The sequence below is a fragment of the Hydra viridissima genome, unplaced genomic scaffold, assembly GCF_058129835.1.
Source record: "Hydra viridissima isolate aposymbiotic clone 2 unplaced genomic scaffold, HvirCarnegie_v1 scaffold_1, whole genome shotgun sequence".
NCBI lineage: Eukaryota > Metazoa > Cnidaria > Hydrozoa > Anthoathecata > Hydridae > Hydra > Hydra viridissima.
This window is the reverse complement of record NW_028324300.1, coordinates 14,489,656-14,510,797: the sequence shown is the minus strand read 5'-3', so window position 1 is coordinate 14,510,797 and position 21,142 is coordinate 14,489,656.

Below are 21,142 nucleotides of genomic sequence, written 5' to 3'. Positions count from 1 at the left end.
AAGAGTTTGAAGTAAGTGATGATTTAAGGAAAAATATTAACTTGGCAAACTAAAGAAACTCATTCAGCTCGTGGAGGTGCAAAAGTACATACATTTACAGGAGTTTATTAACAAGAGAGGTGGTAAATGGTCTACAAATTCTGTTGAGTATAATGACCGATTTCTTGTAGGTTCTGCACAGATTACAGCATCTGATTGTTCGATCGAAACTGTGAATATTCCTGAATTTAAAAATATTTTATCTGCCTGTGACAAGAATTTCCTATTTCTAGGTAAGGAGCATTAATGTTGTAAAAACAAAAAGGCAACAAGTGATTTAATTGTACTATACAATTACTCAAGTAGGGTAAGGTTGCCAATATTGTACCCCCTAAGACAAAACTAAAAAATGTAGGTAATCTACTGAGTGAAAACATGGATTTTCAATTGAATTTCATAATTTAAAGATTGTTTGTTGAAAAGACGTTAAAAAAATTGAAAATTTAAAAAGTCATGAAGAATCAAATTAAAAAAATAGCTCTAAGAGTACAATTAAGGAAACTAGATCCTTAATTGTACCATTGTAATCCAATATTGTAACACTTTCTTGATTTCAATTACTTTACAGCTTTGCAAATATATTATGATTTTAGATTTAAGGGATTTAAAGAACTGATTAAAAGGAATGGTTTTTATAAAATCAGCAATTGGATATATTCTGATAAAACATAACATAACACCTACCTGCCCAGAATATAATGAAATGAAGTTTTTTATTTAATAAACTCTATGCAACTTGGAACTTTTATTCTTCTGGAAAATGCCAAAAACAAGTATCATCACATATGGCACAATGTTTATTTAAGTTGTAAGTTTACCAATGGGTTAGCTATGATTAGAATAGAGGAGGCAGGTAGGTATTAAAGATATACTAAATAAGGTAAAACAATATATACTATATCTGTTTTAAAAACAACCACACTAAATATTATAAAATAAAATGCATAAAAACATTATTTTTGGCAAAAGTTTCATTGTGTCTGTTTTTGATTAACACCTGCACAGCCAACAATACATCAGCCTTGACATATTGGTAAAACTGAACTAGAGAGTGAATCTTTTTAAGGACTGCTTGTCAATACAAGAGTAATATTAAAATTTTTATTTTTTTGTTTAAGTGGTGAAGTTCGTATTGTAAGTATTTTTCTAATTGGAATCTCAAAAGGAATTTGTTAAACTTTACAATCGTTTTTTAGCGGTCAGAATGGTTGCGTCGTTACAATATAGGACATGCCTTGAGGTACAATTTACGCAACTAATCTGACATACAGTTAATTTAAAAATTTGACAACTAAAAATAAGATATTTTAAATTCTAGGTATTTACTTTGAATTTAGATAAATTATGCTTTAACATAAGTACACTGAACAAATCATATCTTCTGCTTTTTTTAGTGAAATACGTTTAGCCATAAAAACCTAAAATAAGAAATCTTCAATAACAAACCAACAAGAGCTTACTCTGGCCTTAATGCAGTTGGATGACAAAAAAAAAAAAGTTGACTACTTAATTTCATTCAGCGAATATAAAAAATAAGTTAAAAAATTTCTTGTGGGTTGTAAAAATAACGAGTTATGTTAAAAGTACAATATAGGCATCGGTACAATATTAGCAACCTTACCCTACAATTAATTGAGAAAATTTAACAAAACAAATGAAACAAACCTTACAATTGGGGTAAGCAAATTTGTTAAATACTTTTTCCTGGTTGATTTTTGGGTCAACCAAACTTAACATGCAGCTTGGTACGAAATTTGAAGATGGCAAGGTGCTTGTAAAAGAAAAATTAAAACATATAAGAAAAGTAGCGCTATGCATAGGCTGTTGGTCAAAAAAGTTTTTCTTGTTTGGGTATATCGAAGCGCTTTTTTGACCCGTTTAAAACTCTGGAGTACATGTCTCCTCCCCATACAGAACAAGCTATTTCTCATTTTGCTACAAAGTGCTAAATACTCGAAGCGGTTGAATAATTGTATCAGAAAATGGGCTAATATGACCTATGCTCTGCGCATTACGTCAGAAGAAGCAACAAGTTAAGATATAGCTTTTCAGAGTAAAGAATTAAATGTATGGAGTTAATTTTTCCATTTTGCCTATGTAATTATACTAATAGGAACACGGTGAGAATAGTTTTGGTCATCAAATCCCTATGTTCATCAAAATCTCTTTTTTTCAAAATATAGTTAACAAACTCTTGGAAAGTAATTTCTTGATATCCTCAAAGAATAGATTTTTTTTGGACTACTGAAGTATGCTCGAGCTGTATTGGTCGAGCTTGTTTCTGAATGTCACCACCAGTCACCAGTGAAATGGGTGGCGAGATAAATTTTAAAAAAATGAACCCCCCCCTCCTTCCTCGTGTTTAAGGATTAGGTATTTTAGTCGATGAATCTAACTGAGGTTAGTTACAACAATTGTTGATAATAACTATTTAGATATTATTTTTTGGCATGAAGCAATAAAGAAATAAAGAAGTTGTCAGGAAATTTAATACAGAAGCTGTGCATTTAATATAGAAGTTGTGCAGTGTCAGAATAAATTTTCTAGCTGTCATTGATCAAAAGTTTCGGTTTTGTTATACAAAATTTGAAAATAACTTTTTTTCTAATCAGCTGAGTCAGCAACAACTTTCCTTCAATTTCCATATCCTTAAAAAATATAAAACATTTTTGAAGATTCAAACCTCAGAAGAATGATAAAAGGGGATTTTAAAATGCTTTCCATCAGAATATCCATATAAATATTAAGATTAGTAAAAAAGTTAAACTTGACAAGCAATAAATTCTTTTATACCAAATATTTATCCACTAATTATTCTTTAAATTATAAACTTATTTGAAATATATATATATATATATATATATATATATATATATATATATATATATATATATATATATATATATATATATATAAAGTGTACTAAGTGACGCATAGAAAAAAGGAGAATAAAAATTTTGTATAAATAATCTTGAAGTCTTGAAAAAATAAAGTTTTGGAAATAAACTTCTACGCCTTAGAATTTTTTGCTTCTTTAAAGGAAATGAGATGTTGTGGTATAAGTTTTTATACTCGTTGTAAAGTAGCCACATGGTAGATAATGAGAACTTTCTTATTTTTTAGAGTAGCCAGTTGAAATCGTTCCAACCTGGTCATTCATATTAAAATAAACATACTTAAATTCTGAAATTGGAATTAAATCCCGAGTAACTTTATTCAAATTTAGAGCCATGGCTTAATGTCTCCCACCTGTCGTTTTCTCTTACATCTGAAGCTGTAAAAGTTTCCCTGCATTATTTAGCTCTGCATTATTTATGACAAAATTTTCACAACACCTTTAAATTAATCAAAATTTTTATGTTATCAATAATATTTATAAATGATAACACTTAATCATAATATTGATAATCAACGCATATATATTTTTTTGAAATGTTATTCAATTCTAGAAGAGTATAAAGTTGTTAGAACAGGTTTGAAACCACTTGGTGTAGCCAGTAAAGACATCGCAAAATTTTACTATGGAATTTTTATCCTTTTGACGGTATTATATTTTTCTTAATGTAAATCTGGCAGCCAAATGTTTTTATACCATCAAAAACAGTTTTTTTTTTTTTTGTTTTTGTTTTTTTTTTGAAAAAAAAAACAGAGAATTTCGTGTGTGTAATGAATGTTGAATCGACAAGGCATAAGAAAAGTCAAATAATTTAAGATTTGCATTTTTTAAAGAGTACTTTTTTTAAAAATGACTCAATAGCGTAATAAAAACTTATATGATGAGAAAACTTTAAAGAAAAAAACAATGTTTTCTTAAAAATTTAAAAAAAAACGAAAAAAAAAACTTACTTTGAAACAAGTTAGGAGCTGTCACTAGATAATGACTTAAAAGTTGAAATAATATTAAAGCCGCCTCAATGGTCACAAAAAAGATACATAAAAGAGACTTACTTCTCGTTGAATAGTTGCATGACCTCATTAATTAATTATCTATTGTACTTTTTCAGCTGAGTTTTACAAACGAAGGTGATTTCCGCTACTCAAACTCTCAACAAAGTCTTAACTAACCAGAAAAAACCTGTTAAATTAAGTTTTGATCTAAAAGAGCAAAGAATCAATTGAATAAATAAATGTTTGGAGAACGAAGATTCCACGTTCAACAAAAACTTTTTTGATTTCTTTCTTTGGTTATAATTTTTTGTTAATAGTTTTAAAAATGCTTTAGTAGTCACATAACGCAGGTCATACTAATCGTGCAACATCAATAAATCAATAATACTATAATATTTATTATTTGAAATATAAACTCTTAAAAGTTCTTACATCTAAATTATTTTACATTTATAAAGGCAGTTTTATAAAATTAAAAAAACTAACAAAAAAAACTTCACCTTAAATCTTTGGTAAGTGAAGTAACGCGGTTTGATAACAGTGGCTAACTGGGGTTTTTAATTGGAGTTTGACAATCGGTGGTTTTAGGTTGATTATTTTGCGATTTTAAGTAAATTGTTCAAGCTTTCATTTTTTAAACAAATGCATTTCGAAAATGCAATAACTTACAAAAGTTAACGTGCACATATTTACCGTTTAGCCGTTCTTCACAAAGTTCACAACCCAAAGAATATATTTTTTTAAATTATTCCACCAACTGGCGCAATTATTATCAACACTTTAATTGACATTTTAAATCAGAAGAGTTTATGTGGGGTTTCACAGAATAAAGCGTAGTAAAAGAAAAAAAAAAATAAACGAAAAAACACCGATTAGGAAAACACGTCACTCAAAGACGTACACACGTAGACCAGTCTGTTATAAAAACATAAGTTATAATCAGTTTCGTAAATAAAGCAATAGTTTATTTAGAAATATACATATATAATAGCTGGTAAGTACTTGGTAAAAGTATGCATACATAATAGCTGGTAAGTACCCTGTGTAGTAAATCAGGGTGACCCTAGTAAATAAGGTAATCCCTAGAGTCAACTCTGGGACAAAAGTAGCCAATGACCTTTCCCTGGTAGAACGAGGGGTCTGTGCAAAACTTATTGAAGTTCGGATCAGAACTCTGGAATTGTATAAAAAACGCATCCACATGCACACACACATACAACCTTTGGGCTTTATATATTAGACACGCGAGCAAAACAAGATCTTTATTCATGAAAGAAAATGTTGTGTATATGGTCTGATTGGGAAGACATTATCCACTGGGAATTGCTAGTTTGAAATACTAGTTTGCTTATGGAACAATAAAAGTTCTTTTATTTGAAAAACTTTCCTGATACCATGCCATGGAATCCATTAATTTCTTCATGAACTTTTCCGATTCTGTCTCGCTTTTGATAAATTCTTAATGTTCACTTTGGATTGAATCTATCAAATATTTCAAGTGGTGGCACATTATACCTAATATATATATATATATATATATTAGGTGGAGCATTATAATAAGCGACCACGTAAGCGAAACAAGATCAAGTGGTGAAACCACTTGATCTTGTTTCGCTTATTTTTCCGGGTCTAAAAATTCCTGCTTCATGTTAATGTAAAGACACTATTTTTCGTCACCAGTGACAAAACGATAAAGAAATCTCAGCTTATGTCTATAATGTTAAAAGTGACATTATAATTTAATTATTTTAAAGGAGCATGTTGAAAGTAACAATTATTATTTAATATTGTAAATGGGTTTTGTTTTATGTGGCATTTGTAACTTAACTATTATTATTATTGTTAACCTATTTTACTACATACTCTGTTGGTGGAGCAGGTTAAGCACTATTCTTCTATTTTGTACATAGTCTCTCCAAAGTAAAAGGATCAGCTTTCAATCCTCGAGATTTTACATATGAGTTGATAGATGACAAGCAAGCAAACTAGCAGCAATTATCAATTGTTGACTTTAATTTTTTTCACTGAATACATGTGGCACCCAACTCCATGTTTTTGAGCCCTTCCCAATGAGTAAAAACTTTCTGGTTGTTTGACGCGCGTCTTGGTGCAGAAGTTGATTCAAACGCTTTTCATCAAACACACTTGGTCGCCCGGAACGAGATGCGTCCTTGCGGTAGAAATTGCCACTTTTGAACTTCGCTAACCAATATCAGGCATTTTTTTCAGCTATAGCACCCTCTCCGTATACAGCACAAATTTCTCTGGCAGCTTCTATTGCTTTGGTACCTCGGTTGAACGCAAAAAGAAAGTGAAGTCGAAAATGCTCGTTTTTGTCAAATTGACAGAAACGAGCATTTTCATTTAAATGTTCTAAAAATTGACAAAAATGAATTCAAAAAAAAAAACCAAGTAGACTGTCTTGTAGAGCGAAAAATTCTCTTTCGACAAGCTTCTTGTTTATTCTGCTTCTCTAATAATGCAATGTCAAGATTTTTTTTCTTATTATAACTCTCTAGGATCTCAAACATCCAACCCTGACTAAAAGAAACTACATTCAATATACTATAGTTGCTATAATTTATTTTGCAGTTGCCTCATTGAGTGAAGAAACGGATATATCTTGAAAAAAATCTTGGTACTGTTTTCTTAGGTAACTTTTCTATTTAGCACGATGCACTATGGATCCTAAAAGATAACAATGATTACAATTATGATAATAACACCCTTAGAAAATATTTATGCAAGGCTGTAAAGAAGTTTGAAAGATGTATTAAAGCATGATTGATAAATCTAAATATTTCTTCTACATCTATTTAATAATATACTCTAATATACTCTAATGTATTCTAATATACTCTAATGTATTCTAATATATTCTAATATATTCTAATATATTCTAATATATTCTAATATGTTCTAATATATTCTAATATTTTCTAATATGTTCTAATATATTCTAATATATTCTAATATATTCTAATATATTCTAATATATTCTAATATATTCTAATATATTCTAATATATTCTAATATATTCTAATATATTCTAATATATTCTAATATATTCTAATATATTCTAATATATTCTAATATATTCTAATATATTCTAATATATTCTAATATATTCTAATATATTCTAATATATTCTAATATATTCTAATATATTCTAATATATTCGAATATATTCGAATATATTCTAATATATTCGAATATATTCGAATATATTCGAATATATTCGAATATATTCTAATATATTCTAATATATTCTAATATATTCTAATATATTCTAATATATTCTAATATGTTCTAATATATTCTAATATTTTCTAATATACTCTAATATATTCTAATATATTCTAATATATTCTAATATACTCCAATACATTTGACGAGTATAAACGATTATCGTTTAAATGATTTTAATCGAATTAAAAAAATGATGAAAAAAAAATACACATCATAGAGAAAATACATATCATTTTACGTATGAACTTTTTATGTGTTTAAATTAATTTTTCAACAATTGAACTGATTCAGCAATTTTTAATGATTATATAGGAGGTATTATTAGTATGAAGCGTTGTATGAGAGAATTGCTGACATGATCGAAAGTTTAATGAAGGCAGAGGTTTTCTTCCAAAAATTATGCCTACACATAGAGAGTATTAATTAATAATAAAGATATATATATATGTAGATCAAGACCATTTTAAATATAACAGAAATTATAAAAGAGGAAGTGTTAGATTTAAAGTGATAGAAAATATTTATATCAATCTCCATATTTTGGATCTGGACTTGGAGGTTAACTTGGGGTAAATTGTATGTTAGCTATAAATCTTAAAATCTCGACATCGTTTACTACTAGGACCAATTAGTTCTATTGGCTCTATACCTCAATTGGGAATGATTTTGTGAGCAATGAGTGAATGAAATAAACATTTATTTTATAAAAATGTTTTTTTATAAATTTATAAATCCTCAAGAGGTAAAAACAAGAGCTACAACTAAAAAGTATGATTTGGAAGTCGAAGTATGCTATCGAAAAACCTGCTTTTAAGACATCATCAAGTTTAATGGGGGGTTTATACTCAAGAAGATATTAAAGTACCTGCTCGAAAAACTGAGGATTTGTCACTATGTTTTGTTGTGTCTATATCAAAAAGAATGTTGATAATTTCTTTGAAATATGCTTTAAAGCGAATAATAACTTTAAAAAGTGAGACGTTACTTGAAAGTGTAGATGATATTGCTATCACAATTAAAAACAGTTCCTGAGCTGATACAGTCATTGAAAAGGGTTAAGCTATTTGAATGTTGCATTATTTGGAGTAGTTCCTTTCGAGCCAATATGCATAGCACTAGATTCTTCGAACCCATTGAGAAAAGAATTCGTCTTTCATGTATGAAATTGGAAATTATTGAAACGGATAAAACTTATCCGACACTTCCAATTGCTCCTCAATTAGATATTGACAGTGATCATGTTGTTGGTTCATGATATAGATTACAAAATGTTAATAAAATTCAGCGTTTACTAGAATTTGAGCAACCCATTAGATGATGTCTGAGTAAGAAATATGATAGAATCTCAAAGTGAAGGGGGATATATTCGAGTATACTCGCAGAAAATTAAATAAAGTCAAGGAACTTTCCACGGATTAAAAAATGAGTTAAGTAATTTTCTTTTCTTTTTAAAAAGAAGAATTATATAACAGTTGAGAATTTTTTGATGAGAGTAAATTATCAGTGGGGGAGATTTATTCAGCAACAATTCTAATTCAGTTTCAAAAGGTTCTGTTGTATTATGAGTACCCTTCAGGCAAAGGTCCAGTTGTATTGCGCACTCCTGTTTTACATTCTCTTGGAGTGTTTAAGAGTTTGAATTTAGAGACTAAGAATCTGAAAGGTTATTCCATGTCTTTTTTAAGCGAGGAGGGGAGTAAATTTGCAGAGGTGACTGAAAAATATCAAAATACCTTCGCAAACAAGTGAAAGAGTTGAGTCCTTTGTTGAAAAAAGGTGGAAGATTGAAGAAGATAGCAACAGAAGACTTGTCTATTTTAAAAACAAAGCCTGGCAGTTCTCCTATTCTTTTTGGTAAATTGTATACAAAGAAAAAAGGGTCAGACGTAGAAATAAGTTCAATGTTTTATTTGAAGAAGGATGGTAAAATGGAAGTGAATAAAAGTCCTTTTGAGTATCTTAATCAAAAATGCGAGGTGGTTGCTTCTTTAAAATTAGAGGGATTGTTTATTGGTTCAAAGGTAGTCTATTCAAGTGAGTGTTTCAGAAGAGTTGGTCGTAAAGACTTGTCCTATTAAAAGCATCTTGACTGATTTAGAAGATTTTTAAATTTTTAAACAAATTTAAAAATGATCAACGTTGAAGGAATTATTTTGCCTAATGAGGCTTTAACCAACTTTCAATTGATAAAGGCTGCTAAACAGTTAAAAATTAAAAACTTTCGAGGTGTTTTTGTCAGAAACGAGTTGCCGAAAAAGCCAAGAAGAAAAGAATGCGGGATTGTGAATACGGGGGAATCAAGTACAAGTGGGTTTCATTGGGTGTGTTGGTATAAAGACTGTGATAAGAAATAAAGTTTCGATTCTTATGCCCAACCTCCTCTTGTCGAATTGTTAAATACTTGAAAAGCCCAGTTCATTATAACAGCAAGAGAGTTCAGTTTGGAGACACGTCTTATTGCGGTCACTTGTGTCTTTACGTCTTGAAGAAGATGGATGAAGGGTTTGACTTTCAAAGCATCATGGACACCCTTTGGTAAAAATTTTTTTTGTAGTAAGTAAAATGATTGATAGGTTTGGAAGGACAGAATTGGGGAAGTATTTATACAACCCTTATTTTGTGACATCAAGTGAGCTGTATGTGAGAACAGATGGAAACTGCACCATCACTTCAGACATTGATTTTAGTTCTCACAAAATCATTAATTTAGCAGAACTGACCAACTCACATGACGCTGCTACAAAAAATTATGTGGACACGCATTCTTCGGGAGGAACTGGCACTGTGATTGGAGCTGCAGACTTGGATTTAAATTTTCACAAAGCGATTAATTTGAATGAACAGACAAATCTTCATGATGTCGCCACAAAAAATTACGTCGACGTCGGCTCGAGCATGCGAATTAAAACGGATGGGTCAAGCACGATCACTGGGGACTTGGATTTAAATTCCCATAAATTGATCAATGTGACAGATCCAACCGCTTTAAAAGACGCAGCGACAAAAAGCTACGTCGACACTAAAGTAGCATACGCCAATATCTTTTACATAGACATTAACATGACGGCACACAAATTGACCAATTTGGCCGAGCCTACTTTATCCTCAGATTCAGCCACAAAAAATTACGTGGACACGCATGTTTCAGGCGGAGGAACTTCAGTGGGAACGACAGACTTGGATTTAAATTCCCATAAATTGATCAATGTGCTTGATCCGTCAAACGCGCTAGACGCTGCGACAAAAAGTTACGCAGACGTTTTGTCACAAAAATCCAACTTTTTAGGACTTGTTCCCAATTCAAGCTTTTCATCCTTGGGGTTAAAACAACAAACTATAGCAGGATTAACCACTGGCACAGTCTTTAGCTACGTAGACGGTCCTGGAGTTCTGAGAAGGTTATGGCTGGCTTTTTATGGAACTGGAGCAAACGTTCCTGGAAATGTGTTTATTCGGATATTGGCAGACGGAGAAATTAGAGTTATTCAACAACCACGGAAAGAATCGGAGTGGACAACACTGGCCTTGCTTGCGACTTGCTCTTTTCCCCTCTCAGCGGTCCGTTTTACGCCAACTCTTTGCAAGGATGCAACGTTTTCAACACTACTTCCTTAGGAGGATATTTTACCGTCGACTTGCCGTTTACTTCAAACTTAACCATCCAATTGGTCAATAATAATGCTGCAGCCATCACCTAATGGATTCAACCGTTCATTTCCACATTCACCTCCATCCCTCCTCTCCTTTCCTCCGTTAAATTGTACAGCAGGACGTTCAGATATCTCAACACCACTTACGGAAACGAATATGTTTTGCTGAACACCAATGGAAAAGGAAATGGCGTTTTTCTAAAATACATCAGGGTGCACATCATCGGCTCCTCTGGAAACTGGTGGGAGTCTAGAGTCAGAATGTATGACGGAAATTTACCTCCAGGCAACGGCACTGCCCTCAGCCCACGGACACCTTTCAGTGCAAACAATTACTCCACTTTCCTGGGTATGACCCTGACAGCAAATGCATCTTTTCCTCATCTGGATTGGATGATTTTTACTTGTCTTCGTGGAATGGATCAAACATATCCTCGTTCAACAGCACATCGACGGGACTGCTGTACCAATCCACTGCATCCATCGGATCCACCAACACCATCTCATTTTACAGAATTTTTGCAGAAGCAGACTCCATACCTAGCATCGCAGCTGGCAGAAGACTCGTCGTCATGCTCAACTCTGGCGATGCGCAAACAGGTCAATCCGGAAGCTTTTACCTTTTACTCGGACAAGCGTATTATTATGCTTAAGTAAATTGGTTCTGATAATAAAATGGACAGAAAAATGAGAATCTTGCGAGAGAAATACGGGAAACTTAAATGTTTTAAAATGGTAGATCCTTTTCAGTATTTAAGAAGTAAAGGAGTAGGATGGCGCGAGATAGAAATTTACAAGTTAATTCTCATAAAAAAAAAAGAAGACGAAGAAAGAAAAAAAGCACAAAAAAAAGATTTAAACACCTTTACAAAAATTAAAGTTTTTCATTACGCGTTATCACGTTATGAAAAAAATCACACGAAAAATAAATTTTTTAAAATAAAAAAAGATGCTGTGTATTCGAAGAGTTCATTATGATAGAAAGAAGGAGTGGAAAAAATGTGTTATTGTGTTTGACAAGTATTTAAAGCACCCTCCGTTAAAAGTAGTAGATAAGTATGAGATATTTGCTCAAAAAGATATTCATTTGGCTCGATCGTATAGGCAGAAGTTTCTGTTTATGTTTGGAATTGAGAGGGGGATAGCGTTGGTGAATTTGAGACATGGTCTTAATGTAAAGTTGAATTATTTTAATCACAGTATGATGATTTCAGAGCCGGTGGATCAGATCTTTATGGAAATTTACAACAGAAGCGATAAGGATGTGATTATTAAAAAAGGCGAAAGTTTGTGTTTAGCAAATTTTCTTTAAAAAATTATTTTTTTTGTCTTGATAAAAAAGCGGATAACAATAGTTATAAAGAAATATATCCGACAGCTCCAGTGGAAGAAGGTCACGCTTATCGTCTTCAGAAAATAAGCGAGATCAGAAAGAGATGGACAATGAGAGAAAAAAGAGAATTCATTTAAGTAAAAAGTACCATCGCGCTTTTAGGATCATATCCAATGTAGATAATTCGATGCAGGTGTTGTGCATTGCTCTGGGTGCGACTGGAATTGGGCTTTTGTCAACCATTATTGCCAATCCAGCGGCGATTGCTTGTGAAGGTGTAGCTATTGGAGTTGGGTTTTTATCGATCGTTGGAGGGCAAGTGAACAAAAAGTTGGCGTTAAAAGCGGAAAGGCATGAAAAGATAAAGGTGTTGTCAGAGTCAAAATTGAATACGATCAGCGACCATATTGCGAAAGCTTTGGTGGATGGAAAAATAAGCGATTCTGAGTTGCAGTTGATTTTGGAAGAGCTTCAAAAGTTTAAAGAGATGGTGGAGGAAATAAAAATAAAAACCAAAAGCAACATGGACGAGTTGACGAAAGAGTCTTTGATCCAAAAATGGCGAGAAGACGCAATTCAAAAGTTCAACAACTTCTTTAAGAAATAAATTTTTTTTCTAGGTATTTTAAAAAATGACCTTTTATAAAATACAAGACCCGAATAAACGGGATGAAATTGTGAAAGAGGTGTTGGCGAGAAAAAATAAAATTTATCAAGACAGTGTGAATGAGAACTTGATAGATTCTAAATTTCAGACGGGTTCGGGCAAGCTGTTCAAGCCGATCATCGAGATCAATAAAAAGATGATCCATAAAATCGAGCAAGATAGAATTAAATCTGAGCAAGATAGCATCAAGTCTGAGTTTAAACCTAAGGCTGAGGTTAAATCTTTTTTAAACTCGACAAGAATGGAAGAGTCGCATATGCCTGAGGGCGATACGTTTTTGAGGAGTTTGTTTGATCTGGAGACAAGAGCAGAATTTAAAAGAAGTTTTAAGAACAAGTTTGAATTGAGCAAAACGACGGTCAATATACGATTGGAAAAATGGGAGTTGGCGACGATATGATTGTAGGTGGTGAAAAGTATGAAGTAACAAGAGGTCTTTGGGAGTTGATGACCAGTCCAAATATTTCAAAGAATTTCGACGTGACTGAAGAAGATGTGGCTAATTACTCGAAAATTTTAATGGAGAGTGGAGCTGTAAAGCCAGATGCAAGATCGAACAAGCCAAGAGCTTCAGAGGTTGAAAAATACAATCAATTCATCATCCCTATTGAAAACAAGCTTAAATCTCATAATAAAAAAGATGATCTTAGAGCTGAAATTTATGATCATTTTAATGAGAAGTACCCCGGTTTTGAAAAAGCTTATAAAAGTAAAAAAGGTTACTATTCTACCCAGCGATCCGAATGCGTTGGTGGAAACGCTTCAATTGAGTATCGCTGCTGGGCATGCTGAAAACACGGCTTCAAGAAACGAGGCTGTGAGCATATGCGATGAGCTGTTGAGACAAAAGGTGATTAGCGAAGATCAGTACAAGTCGATTCAGAGATGTATTGCGAAATAATTTTTTTTGCTTATAAAAAAATGATCGTTTACAGAAAGAGATATGTGAGAAAACACGTGATTGGTGGAAGTGGTATATTTGACACGTTTAAAAATTTCATGACACGAGCGGCTACGTCGAGCGCATCGAGAGCAGCGTCGACTTTGGCTAATAAAATGGCGAAAAGCGAACTGGGACGAGAAGCGATTATGGCTGCCAAGTCTGCTGGAAAAGAGCTAGCTTCTTCTGCGATTACTACTGCTGAAGATGTGGCTATTGACAAGGGAAAGAAAGCTCTTGAAAAGGTGTACCTCAAGACTGGTGTTTCTGTTCGAAGACCGGAAGCACTATCTCAGAAGAGCAAAGACATTATTCCAGAGCTGGCTAAAGCTTCAGCCTCTGTTCCAAGTCGAACAGGATTTGTGGACGAGTATTCCACGATGGACGGATCTTTAAGTCGTAAAAACGCAGTTCGAATCCAAGTCCTGGTTAAAATGGGGAATGGACTTAAAATTGCATAATTTTTTTATTTTTCAGAGGCGCGCATTCGGAACTTTCGGAGCTTTCGGAACTTTCGGAACTTTCGGAACTTTCGGAACATTCGGAGCTTTCGGAACTTTCGGAGGCCTTCAAAAAAAAAATTTTTTTTTTCTTTTATATAAAAAATGGCAAACTCCGAGATTTTAAATTTTACAGAAGAAGTCATGACTGATGAAGGAATCGAGAGATTCGAGCCTGTGGCAGAAAGGTAAGAGGTAGAAACCATCTATAGCCCTGGTCAATCCAACACTATGATTGGCTATCTTAAATATCCGGTCGAGTTTCAAATATTTGAAGGTATCAATCAACTGTGGCAGCGAGACACGACCGTGGATGCTGATCTTGCTACTAACACTGGATTTATCAACAGACACGCTTACATCATCAAGCAGCCCGCTGATAAAGGAACCTTTTCGTTTTGCATTCCTTTGAAGCACATTTTTGGTTTTTGCGACGATTACGACAAAGTTCTTTATGGTTTTAAGCACACCGTTACCCTTGTGAGAAAGAGCGACACGGATGCGATTTTTAAAGCCAATGCTACAGGCGCTGTAAAAGTCGATTTGACCAAATTGTCTTTGTTTATGACTCATGTCACTCCCTCTCTTTGGAGAGCAAAAACTTGTATAAAATCATCGAGTCTAAAGTAGATATTCCCCTCTCGTTCAAGTCTAGGCAATGCGACACCATTTCTGTTTCCATGGCAAACACATTCAGTTGGAGACTGAGCGCAAGATCTTCTAGCGAAAGACCGAGGTATGTCGTGATTGGATTCCAAACCAACAGAGACGGAAGTCAAGACCGAAATCTATCCGTCTTTGATCACTGCGACATTAAAAATTTTAAGAATTTTTTGTTTTTAAAGTCCAAGTCGTATTCCACTGCTGTGGACTACGACTTGGACTTTAAAAACAAAAAATTCTCAAGGGCTTACAGAGACGCGTGCAAGTTTAAAAACAGGCTTTATGGCATTGACGACATTGTGGCTCAGCCTTATATGACCGGCTTAAATTACAGATACATTTGCCCTCTTTTCATCTTTGATGTGAGCAAGCAGGCCAAAAGGTTAAAATCAACCGTGTTGGACGTTCAAATCAAGGCCACCTTTAATGCAAAAGTTCCTGCTGGCACTCAAGGCTTTGCCGTGGTGATCTCTGACAAGATGCTCAGGATTAAATCCGACGGGAAAAAAATAAACGTCGTTTATTGATTTTTCGAAATAATTTTTAAGCGTTAAAAAAAATGAGGTACACGAAAAAAGAGTTGAAAAAGCTTCTGAGAGAGAACGGCATTACTCAAACTTCAAAAAGCAAAATGGCTTTGTTGATGCTGGCGGTGGAGAACCATCTGATTGACAAGAGCTGGATGAAAGACGTGATGGAAGAAAGACCGGTGGGACGACCTAAAAAATTGAATTCGAGTTAAATTAAATCATGGCATGAATAAAAAAATGGAAATGATGGAAGGTGGATATGAATTTAGGCTGTTGTTAGAAATGAGTAGAGGGTTGGTCAATTTGCCAGAAGAAAATTTTGACGAAAGATTGAGACGGTTGAGAGGGTTAATAAGAGGGTTGGTCAATTTGCCAGAAGAAAATTATTACGAAAATTATGAAGAAGAGTGGGCGGACTACGATGAGGAGCAACAGCGAAAATTGAAGATTAAGGCATTGATTAAAGGTCTCCGTTCTGATAGACGTAGAGTTTGCGCTGCTGCTGCTTAAACCTTTTTTTAATTCTTTTTGAAGAATTGAAAAGTTGACTTAAGAAAATTTTTTTATTAAAAAAGATGGAAAGGAAGTATGTGATTGAATTTGATGACATGGGTCGTGCACATGTATTTACTGAAGAGGGCTATGAAATTCATGCCGCTGGATCTGAATTTACTGCACGTGATGACTGGGGAAGGAAGTATACGATTAGGTTTAATGAAATGGGTCAAGCGCATGTATGCGATGCTATAAGCGAAATTTTTGCCAGTTATCGCCTAATTTTTTAATTCTTTTCATAGGAGAATTGAAAAATTGATTTTGACTGAAGAAAATATTTTCCTTTATTTAAAATGAATAGTATAGATGAATGGAGTCTTTTGGAACTTCTTAGAGGTAAAGAGTTAACCTATGTTGCAAAAAAATCTATAAGTTTTATTAAATTTCAAAAAAACGTTAGAAAACTTCCAAAGTCAGTCAAAATTTGCCTTCATTGAAATGACTCAAATGCTACCATTCGAAGAAGTTTTTAAAAAATTAAAATCTGTTATTAATTCACATTATTCTATTGAAGTTGAAAGAACTTATCAAAGTGGATTAATACATCCTAGATCAATAAGAGAAATTTATCGCACTTATAATGCAGACATAGCTAAAATTACGAAAACAAATTTCAATATGAGTAGAATTAAAGGATGAGTCTCCGATTTTTTAATTCATAAGAGTTAAAAAATTGATTTTGACTTAAGAAATTTTTTTCTTTAATAAAATGAATAGAATGAATGTTAAAGAATTGCGTCAATCCGCTAAAGAATGCGGTGTTAAAGGCTACTCAAAAATGAGAAAAGCCGACCTTATTGAGGTTATAGAGTCTAGTCATGAAAGACCTACAGTGGTTAGGTTTGTTCGACCTCCTGTTAAAATTCTGTAAAACCTGCAAAGGTTCGGTTTGTTGTTGAACATGCCGTTGAGAAGCCGGTTCCAGCGCCAAGACCTGGGCTGGTTTCAAGAATGACGACAGCTGCGAGAGATGTGGTTGTGGACAGCTTTAGCAATCTTCTTGCATCGATTGGTCCATATGTTCCAGAATCGGTGAAAAAGACAGTAAGAGATGTGAGAGACTCTATCCTATCAACCCCTGTCGTTGAGAAGCCGGTTCCTGCACCAAGACCTGGGTTATTTTCAAGATTGACAGAAGCTGTGAAAAATGTGGTTCAAAGACCGGTTCCTGCTCCTCGTCCTGTTCCAGCGCCAGGACCGCTGCCTGCTCCTTGAATCAAGTTTGAGTTGACTGATTCAGCTCTAAGTTATATCACCAAGCAATTTACATACAGACCTTCTGTCCTTTATAAAGACCCTGCAGCCTTTTTAAACATGGTGAAAAGACCTGCGATTAAAGTTATTGAGAAAAACACAAAAACAAATCTTACTTTAAACTGTGACATGATTCAAGAAAACACTGCTACTGGATTAGTAAAAATTCGTCGAACTCTTAAAATCTAAAGAGTTGAAATGGGAAGGAATTGAATTTCCTGTCGAGCTTGATCAAATCGACAAGTTTGAGAAAAATAATCCAAGCATTAGCATCAACGTCTTTGGATATGATGAAAAAAAACCTCACCCTTTACGTATATCCAAATGTTTGAAAAGAAAGCATAAAATAGATTTGCTTCTCATTTCAAACGATGAGACGAACCATCATTGCCTTATTAAAAGTTTAAGTCGATTGTTAGCCTCTTCTACATGAAAAGGTAAAAGAAAACAACATTATTGCAGAAATTCCTTGCAAGGTTTCAACTCTGAAGAAAAGCTCCAAAATCATTGGACTTACTGTCAAGAACACAGCTCGGTTCGAATTGAATTTCCTGAAAAAGGAACAACCGTTCAGTTTAAAAACTGCAACATGTCAATGAAAGCTCCGTACGTCGTATATGCTGACTTTGAAAGTTTCATTAAACCAATCAACACATGCACACCAAATTCCAAACAGTCTTACACTAAACAATATCAAAAGCACGTTCCAAGCTCCTTCTGCTATTTAATCAAATGCTTCGATGACACCATTTATAAAGGAAAACCTGTTACGTACACAGCAGAAAGCGATGATGACGATGTTGCTCAAAAGTTCATAGACTTGCTCGAAACAGACCTTAAAAAGATTTTCAACAAGAATGATTTTATAGAAGATGAGGTCATGACTGATGAGGATAAAAAGAATTTTAAAGATGCAACACAATGTCACATTTGCAGTAAAAAATCACCTTGACGGTGATAAAGTCTTAGACCACTGTCATTTGACTGGAAAGTATCGAGGAGCTGCTCACAAAAGTTGCAATGTAAATTATAAAAATCCAAAATTCATACCCATCATTTTACACAATTTATCCAGTTACAAAAAATTGGCTGGTGGGAAATTAAAATGCATTCCCAACAACGATGAAAAGTACATCGGCTTCTCAAAAGTAATCAAAGTAAGAGAATTTATGAAGAAAGGCAAAAAGTTTGAATTATGGAGAGAATTGAGGTTTATTGACAGCTTCAAATTCATGTCTGGTAGTTTAAACAGCTTGGCTAAAAATCTAACCAACGACCAATGCAAAAACGTTGCTAAATATTACTCTGGAAAGCATTTTGGAAGATGGCATTCACACGTTGGCTATTGGACATTATAAAAAAAAGACCTTGTCCTGATAAGCCTTGTTTTAACTTAATGGATTATGATAAAGTCTTTGGTCCTGATAATTGATATATTAGGTTATGATATTTGCAAGCTATTAATAAAATGAATATCACTTCGTTAAATGAAAAAATTTTAAAGCAGTTCGACATTGATGCTGCAAATGACACAAAGAACTTTAAAAAAGTACGAATTGAAAAATCCTTCTTTTTTCTAAAAACCATTCATCTTGTTTAAAGGTATGAGGACATTCTGAGGATAAAACTTCCCTTTGAAGAAATTGATAAATTTAAAGGTGAAAAAGAAGACATTCAAAGGCAATACATTCAAATGGAAATAAAACTTATCAATTCTAAAAAATGGACTCATTAAAATTAAGCAAAAGACAATCTACTTGTATAAATGCAAATACTGCTCCAATGAAGATCTTAACATGTTTGAATTAGATGAGTGTGGCATAAAGTTTTGCATTACATGTTCTTATCAGCAAGATAAAGCCACTAAAATAGAGTACTATCACTCCAATATAAATAGACTAAGTTCGTCAAGAATTGCTCATTTCCAAGAATGCATCAAACAGTAAAATGGAAAGCAAAAATGTAAAGTTCAAAAGGAGGTGTTTGAGAAACTTAAAAGCAAATTTCTAGCTTTAAACCTTCTCGTCAACTCTAATAAAAAAAGCATCAAATATTCCAAAATTACTAAAGAGCATATACTCATCTTCTTAAAGCAACTTGGGTTTAGTAATCACTATGAAAATGTTAACTATATTTATTTCGTGCTTACTGGAAAAAGAATTGATGACATTGAATACTTGGAGGAACAAATCGTTATAGACTATATAAAACTCTCTTCTCTCTATGACGCTTATTACGGAAAAAACATGTCGAAAGAAATTAATAGAAAAAACTTCATTAGTGCACAATATACTTTGTTTCAACTTTAACGAAACAGAAATTATCCTTGCAAAATTGAAAACTTCTCATTTCCAAAAGCTATTGATAAGAAAAAGATACATGATGAAATTTGCTCCTACCTTTTTCAAAAACTTGGATCGACTTTTACTCCCACTTTTTAATTATTATTTATTATTCAATTTTTATTTAATTTTTATTTAATTTTTATTTAATTTTTATTTAATTATTGAAAAAGGTATGATTTACTTAGAGAGTTTCTAACTAAATTATTACAAAAATGTTTATTTATTTTTAACTTACTTGGACTTTTTTAAGTCGTGGCGTAGAACCCGCATTTTACATCAACTAACAGGATAGTCACTATCAGTTAAAACCTGTTGTTATCTTTAAACAAGCAACTCTTAGTTTCTACAAGATGGATATAACCTCAGACTATCAAAAAGTTCATCCTGAATATTTATGCAAATCATGTTATATGGTCTTAAACAAGTTAGATTTAAAATCAAAAAAAGGCTTTGAAGTTGAGAGGAGTGATAAACTCTTCAGTTTTCTGAACACACAGAAACCTGTTATGCATGTAACACACTCCCAAGAGTTGGAAGAAATAAAAAAGTACATGTGATAAGTATTCATCAACAGTTAAAAAACATTCGCATCACTACATGGTTTTGGCTGTTACTATGAAAATAACAAAAATTATATTGTAATAGTTATAATCAATAGCTGTTGACAATCATATGGCATGTGAAGACTAATTTTTTTAAATCGTAAAGTGCCATTATCCGTTAAAATTAATATTAAATCTCTACCAGATCAACTAAATCTGCTAAAATTATATTCTCTAACATTTCATGCATAAACATCTCTCAAGGAAATATGACTTCCACTATCTTTTTTTCTAATCAGAAATAAATTTTCTGATTTTAAAAGTTTAAGAAGCACATCAAATGAGGATGTTGGAACAATTAAAACGAAAGATGGCAATACAGTTGAAAACTTTAAAGTTATTAGAAACAAAGTTTGTTCATTAATATGGTCAGAAGTCTGCTGTGATTTTAGTACCATCTACCTTACCAACTTGCGCATAATTGAATACAGGTTAAAGAGTAAGGAAAGTCAATCATCTATTACGTTTAACTAGCCATTTTTCAACTGTGTACATTTCCTTACCAGTATATGTAATAAATGTAATAAATACAGCTTGAATTCTTCTTTATGAAAGTTCAATAGTACATTTCAACAATTTGTTTTGAATAATTTCTAAAATCAAAGTTAAAAATTTTTACAATAATTTCATAATCTGGGAAGATTTGTAAATATAAAATAGCACCTTTTTTTTGAAACAATGCGTTGAACATTCATCAATTAATAAGTCCTTGGTCTAAGTGAGTTGATAAAGTATAGATAGATAGAAAAGAGATAAGACAGAATGCAAGTAAAATGATAGATGAAAATTAAATAACATCACTTATTACTCAAGGGAAAGAAGAAGAAGCTATTAGCTCTGTAAATGGCTTGGTGCGAAATAATGGTTAATGAAAGAACTAACTGTATGAAACGACTATTTTGTGTTTGTAGCATGAATAACTGTTTC